At 33.5% G+C, this 7,546-nt stretch overlaps 1 long non-coding RNA gene across 1 annotated transcript; it reads left to right on the top strand.

Annotated features, from left to right (window-relative positions):
• On the top strand, window positions 1-1,981 carry LOC147563212 (uncharacterized). The gene is made up of 4 exons (XR_015236365.1): window positions 1-1,036; window positions 1,106-1,225; window positions 1,531-1,627; window positions 1,738-1,981. It is a non-coding gene; the product is annotated as an uncharacterized LOC147563212 (long non-coding RNA).
• Window positions 1,982-7,546: the final 5,565 nt, after the last annotated feature.

Raw genomic sequence — 7,546 nt, 5'->3', positions numbered from 1 at the left:
TCCACCAAATTCCAGCAACTTCCACCATTAATACCAGCGACCTACATCAGATTTCGGCGACCTCAACTAGTTCTCTCTTCTTTCTTCTTCTTCTTTCTTCTTCTTCTTCTTCTTTCTTCTTTCTCTTTTCTTCTCTCTTATGGTCTCTCCCTCTCACGAAATTTCCGGGGAAGGGGATTTCCTTTCGCCGGAAACTCGTCTGGATCTGAAAGATCCAGATCCAGACACCTTCGTCTGGTTTCCAGACAAAGGTTTCTGGCGAAGGGGTTCCTTCATCAATTGATTGATTTTGTTAGATAGTGATCTTTATGTGATTTATAATTAACAAATAAGTGATGGGTATGAGTTTAAATTAGGAAAATATTACTAGGGTTTCTAAAAGAGATAATGGAATTTCAATTTGGGGAAGAATGATTTTTGTGAATCAGTTTAAGTTTTTTTTTTTTCATTTTTCTTGATGCTATTGTTTATATGCTTGTTACATTCATCCCTATGAGTACAATTTCTCTTTCGGTATCTAGATGCCTTTGGTACTAATAACGAAATAAGTCCACCACCTTTTGTTGTAACGGTTGGACACCCCTCTTAAGCCCATGAGGTCGTGGGATTGAGTCTCGGTGGAAGCAGTTGCCATCAAGATTTATCCTATGTAATTTAGGCTATAAATAATGCAATAATTTCTCGGGCTTTAGACCTCTTTGTTGTCGGGCTTTAGGCCTCTTTCATTCTCGGTTTAAATTAGGCGGTTATCGTGCTTATTACATCTCCCTGATGCATCAATGCCTTGTAACGACTAACGTAGATTGTAGTCGAATTCTTAAAAAAAACGAAATAAGAGCTCTCTGGATGTTTTTGAACATATTAAGATAGATATGGTCTTTGTTGACAATTTACATGTTTTTGTATATACCATGAATTCCTCTATGATGTCCTCAGTTTTGGAAGCAAATCCATGGAGAGGAGCTCCAAAACCTGTTTATGTACTAACCCGGAGAGAAAACCAATTATGTACAATGAGAACACGAAGAAATCGCAGGTTTGATTTACTATCATGTATACATCTTTACACGTATATCTTCTAATTAAAATACTTCTAGTTGCACAGTGAAGTGGAAAGGGAGCTTGGTGCATTGTTTTCCAAGATAAGAAAGCAACGATCTGAAAACAACAGTAAAGTGATACAAATTTTCGAATGCTAGTCGAGGATCTTCGGGAAGGAGTGCTTGTAAGTTCATTGAGCTCTTTCATTTATACGATATAATATGTACATGTGTTTAGAGTAATAGAGTCTAGCCACTTCTTTGAATGAGTCTGCGGCTGTGTCGATGCTGGAAGTTGGAACTGCATTAAACTACAAAAAGGGTATGGGTAAAAATCCCATGAATTGTCAAACTTTTTACCAAACTAACCTCTTAATATGGCTCCTATATGGTGTATTGTTTTTTTTTTGTAGTGGAGGGATGCTTTTAGCCTGCAGTCTATATTCTTTGATAAATTGATGGCAAATTGAGAAAATTTTCTGCAATTTAGGTATTTGAAGATGAGAATGATGCTGCGAAATATTGCTGACTTACTACAAGGTGGAGGTCAAGGTTGTGAAGGTGTTGCAGAAATTGACGCGTCCTCGGTAAGACTCGTTAAGTTCTTCAATTTCAAAAGTTGTGGATGACTCAAGTGCATGTTGGCTAAGTAGTTAGGTTCGACCGATCTACCCGAGTAACTCGTGGCATGTTTCAGCACGGCGACAAGGAAACCGTGGACGACAATGGGTTTAGAATATAGTCTGAGCCAATTGTTAAACCCCCCAAAGTTACTTTTTCGTCGAGGAAGAACTCCTCCACCACCCGAAAGCCTTCAGCTCAATCTAAGGGCCAGGAAACGATCGTTGGAAGATCAAAAGGACTTGATCTGATGGATCTTAATGCTAAACAAAGAAACTGTAATTACTTACTGAAATGAAAATTCATTTTACTAGTAAACACATAGACATTTGATCATCATTTAATAAATGCGGTGGGATCTGTTCGATCCTTCTCCATCTATTATTATTATTATTAGATTGGCATCCAACGGTCAAAACCCCACAGACAAGAGATTCAATGTCGAGATGACTTGAGCTTACAGTCAAGACACATACCAATTTATGTTCATTACGAGCAGGATCAAAGCCAAGTACGCAAAAATTTATAAAAGTGACACGTTCTTTTCCCACGACTATCGAGGATAAGTCATACCAAGGTGACATTTCTCCAGTACTGATATTAATTAAACGAACAACCCGATACATGTATGAGTAGACAGACTAACCTGTTCACAGGCTTTGAGATGACATTGTAAGACGACGAGTCTATCTTCCTTACTGTTGTGTCAACAACTAGTTTCAGTTTTGTAATATCATCGTCTTCTTCTTTTTGTTGAAACAAGAGTCCAGTTGTAAGATGGAACTCTTTGAATGGCCAAAGGTCGTTGTACTTACAACTTTTTAGGGTTCTTTTTGGTTTCTGTGTGCGAGGTAGAGGAACAACGATAAATAGACGAGATGGGAGACGTGTTTTAGAACGGGTGAAGTGTAAATCAATGAATTCTTTATCTTTTTCTATTAAGTAATGCCATCTTTTACAAACACTCTTCAAACGAGTTAGGGTTTTCACCGAAAGCCTGGTTAGTATCTCAAATTCTAACCAATCATCACCGGAAGCCTGTTCAGTAATAACTTTTCCGGTGGAAGTATTCTTCTTCTTCCTCTTCTTCTTCTTCTTGTTTGACCACCTCCCCATGTTTAGGTTTCTTCTTCTGTGAACAAGCAAGTGATTTATTAGGCTGCTAGGTTTAGGAAGGATTTGTGGGGTTTTATATGCCAAGAAATCTTAACTAACCATCTTTTCTTTGGCAAAAACTATTGCCGACTTATGTCACGAATAACGTCATTAGTGGATAAATGGGTCGGCTAGTGTTTGGGGTGCGTCTCTAACACGCACGGCCTTATTGTTCTCAGCCCATTTCACTCTAGGCACTCCATACTTTCTTCATCTTTTCTTCGGCATTCCCAACACTTTTTTGCCTTCTTTTTTCTTTTTCTTTCTTTTGAGCAGAAACACATTTATTGACAGCAAATTTACAAAGTTAATCCTAACCGGACGGACACGAGTACATAGGACCAAATATAAGTAACTAAATTAACATCAAAGGGGTTAGACAACAATTCGACCCAATCAAGGGGCCAAACACGAAGATGCTAGGTTGTGCGCGGCTTGATTGTGATTTCTAGAACAATGCGTGATCTCCACCTATCGCCCGAAAATAGAGGCAGATAGTTCCATCACGTCCTTATAAAACCGCCACAGAATCACGAGATCGACGGTTGTGATCAAATCAATCAAACCCCTAGAATCAGATTCGATTATAAAATGCCCTAACCCCAATTCGTTAGCCAACTCCACCCTAAAAGTTCACTCCTTAGAGCTGAGGTCGGCGAGATTCTTTGAGGTTTTTGTGCGATTTTGTTGTCGGTGAAATCCCTGACTACCGCCACACTTGATGCATCGTTTCTTCTAAAGGGGTCCATCACAGTTTATTTTGATGCCTGCTCTCGATGGCGGGATCCAGTTATCTACCCGCATGGAAAGATCAATGAGAGAAAATTCGAGTTAGGGTTTACATACTTTAATGATTCCTTTGTTTGCCACCAACACCTTTTGTTGTCCACCGTTTTGTTATTGAAGATGACATCTTTCTCATCTTCCACCAAGACCACAAAAGATAAGTGACCTCTGCCCAATTCTTTTCCTTCATTTGATTCGTTCAGGATCAGTTCGCTCAAGGTACCTATTGGATATAAAATGAGGTTATCTAATCCATGTTTGTTGATGTGTCTAAGGAGTTGTTTGAATCTAATGCCATTCACAACCAAAATGGTTAAGAACGTTTTATTTTGTTTGTATCTTATATGATTAAAGAACGATAAATGCCGAATTCAAACTCTTACAAAAAGAACAAGCCTATAACCCAACTAAACTATAGCCTACAACCCAACAGAACCTTGGACCTCCAGAATTTTAGAGTTTATGTCAACACATTGGACTACTTGGTCACTTGGGCAACCAATTGTCGACAATGATCACTAAGATATTGAACGTTTTCATTTCATACATAAAAAATTGTTGAAGATTTTTATATTGTAGTATTAAAATATTTTGAAATTCTTTAATACTAAATGTTGTTTGTTTTATGCTTAATAAAGGTTGCGGCTTTGGGAATAAAGAAAAGTTCTTGGAGAATAAATTCACTACGGGATCCATGATTTTTTGTAAAATCTTCAGAAAATATTTTTTTATGGAGAATACAGAAAAAAATTACAATTTACAAAATTAACTTTAAGTCCTTTCCTTCATCTTTCATCTTCCTCTTTTCTTTCTTCTTCTTTGGAGAACTCATTCATCTCACCTCCTTCATAGTTTCTATTCAGACTTTTTGTTCTTCCTATTCTATCAATTTTCTTACTCATTTTTTCCATTTCTCCAACCCCCACTACTTTGATTTCTCTAAAATTATAAACAAAGTTCGAGAGATTAAGAAAAAAATATTCTAAATCCTAGGAAATCATCAAACAAAATATCTAGAAGCTCTTAATACATCTTCCACGGAAATTCTAAAGCAAGTTTCTCCATCCATTAATTCTTCCCAAGACAGGTAATACATGGTAAACCATAAAAATAAGTTAATTTGAGCCCTAAAACATATTTTTTCATCACTTCTATACATATTAGGTTTGTTCTTCATGTTGTTTTAGGGTTTAATGGTTAGAAGAAAAATAAGTTTTGGAGAAGAAGCTGAAGAAAAGAAGAAACATTTAAAAGGAATTTAGGGTTTATAAAATCTTCTAAAATTTTAATTTTTTTTGAACTCCAAAATTGGAAGCCCTACAGCAACAAATGGAAATAAAAAAGTCAATCTCTGCTGACCAATTTTGTATAAAATTTTGTTCTCCGGAGAGTTTTCTTTATTCCCCAAAGTCGCGGCCTTAATAAAATGTTATTTGTTTTATAATTAATAAAATAATGTTTCATAAACCGAAAAACATTTTTCGCAACATAATTGTGTGGCTCAAATTAGTGAGTTGTGTGAAAGTAATCGTTTATTATTAACGCCATCGAAGGCGGTACTCCTATAATCCATGCTTTGTTTAGGTGGTTAAGCGAACAAAGCGCGATTTCCGACTATCAACATCACTGACCACTACCGCCACCTCATCTCTCCACAGACACTCTATATATTTATTAATCGTATAAATATTTAATTAACAGATTTTTTAACTATTTAAATCTATATTATTATTTTAAAATTCACTAAATTATAAAGAAAATTTATAAACATTCCACCAAATAGTTTGTGTTTTTTAATTATAGAAATATTTATTTTATATAATTGTAGCTTTGTTAATTTATTGTATTTATTTATTAAATAAAAATATTAAATATTTATTAAATAAAATTCTTATTTCTTGATAATAATCAAACTTTTAAATTAATTAATTTGATCTAACTATATAAAATAACACAATTTATAAAAATAAATCTAGTTATAAAGTTTTTAATAAACTTATTGACTATTAAATAAGTTATAAAGAAACATATAAAGCAATATTTAGAGTATAGTGAGTAACAAATGAAAATCTAGGCCATGGCTTAACATCTTAAGATTTCAAAACTTTACACCCTTGTCCCTGCATCGACTTTTGTTGTAGAATTACTGTCGTATAATGCAAGTGCGGGAGAACATACAATGCATGTAACTCTTTAACATTCTAAACAAGTAGATGAATGTTTAAATAATATAAATTATTGTTATTTTAAATAGTTTGGTTATTTACGAATATTGCTTTTAGTTTATTTGTCATTAATCTATCTATTATACAAAACAGATACTTGTGACTAGGACAAAATGAATGCTCTTAGATGGTGACTAGGACAATGTGACTAGGCATACCAAAACATATGATTTGCTGACTAGGACAAAGATTATGACAAATCATAGTCCTCCCTTCTCTTTCATCTATAATCTTAACCTTTAGATCAGTCTTCCACTCATTAATAATTAGTAGTTAATTACTAAATTAGTTTCAAATTCATGAACCTATTAAGCTTCCCAAAGAGCCATTGAGGAAGATCAACAATTGTATTGATTTTATTCAAAATATATCTTAATAAATTTTAATAGCTAACTAATAAATTAGTTGATGTTCCAGAAGTTATTAAACTTCTCAAAGAACGATTTAGGAAGATGAACAAATCTCAGTAGTGATTAATAGGTGATTATTAAATTAATTGAAGCTTCTTGAACCTATTAAGCCTCTCAAAGAAAAATTTAGGAAGATGAACAATTATGTTAAATGTTATGTCCATAAAATATCAATTTAGTATTAGTCAATTCTAATTACTAATTCCGTAGCATTTTCATGAACCAAATTATTTTTCCCATATATAAGAAAGAACCATTTCCCCATACGTCGAAGCAACAGTTGATATATTCATGGAAGGAGAATTGATACAGATCAAGTATTTTATTAATGTTATGCTCATATGTTTCATTCAGTGATGAAAAGTTTCAAACTATCAATAATGATGATGGGTATTTGTTCTTTAGTATTCTTATTGGATTTTTTTCTATTAGGATGATGAAATATCTAAATGAACAGTAAGAGCAATAAGTGATTTTGTGGTATCATATACTGGTACGCTCATACAAGATTGATAATCAAGTAAGCGGATATAATCTCAACAAAAAAAAGAAGTAAGCGGGTATAACTGATTGGTGCAACAGTTGCCTTCTTCCTTTTACTGATTATATAATTGAAAGATTAGGTTTATTGCCTTGGTGGAGACTCATTTTCGTATCTTCTCGTACCTTCATGTTCACTCTTGTATTCTGCTTTTAATATTGAGTCATTTCCTCTTAAATCAAAATGAAAAATATATATGAAAATTATATTTCATACCAGAACTTATACTTTGACAAATTTTTTCGTGTTTGTACTCCAAACAAAATTTTTGGTTCCGTTTCTAATAACAAGGTAGAACATGTTACGTATTTATCAATTTATCTCACAATTTAATTTTGTTAATATTTTCTTGTTCTCACTTTGAATTGTTGTGATATGGAGTTGGTTTGATAATCCAACAAACAAGAAAAGAGGGAAAGTGAAGTTACAATTTTTATAATAGCACCCCTTTATGAATTGATGGAGATGCCTTCTATGTCATAGCGAATTTTTGTTTGCTGAATATTATGTGGCTAGAATCGTACAATTCTAATTTTCATGTCTTTTGTAAGACATACTTTAAAAAAACTTAAACATATGTCTACTACACCTAAGTTGGAGTTTGATTTTTTTTTTTAAATGGGTCTAGATTGATTGTATTAAATTGGACTTAAACCTATAATATGGGGGCAGTTAGCTATCTATAAAAGAAAACTAGAAATATTTTAAAAAAAAAATTGTAAATAGATTTAAACATCAAAATCAAAAAAGTTTTGTAATTTCAAAACT

The sequence above is a fragment of the Eschscholzia californica genome, unplaced genomic scaffold (assembly GCF_041429995.1).
Source record: "Eschscholzia californica isolate CP2 unplaced genomic scaffold, dmEscCali1.0.p SCAF_1, whole genome shotgun sequence".
NCBI lineage: Eukaryota > Viridiplantae > Streptophyta > Magnoliopsida > Ranunculales > Papaveraceae > Eschscholzia > Eschscholzia californica.
This window is presented reverse-complemented; position numbering and strand designations above follow the sequence as displayed.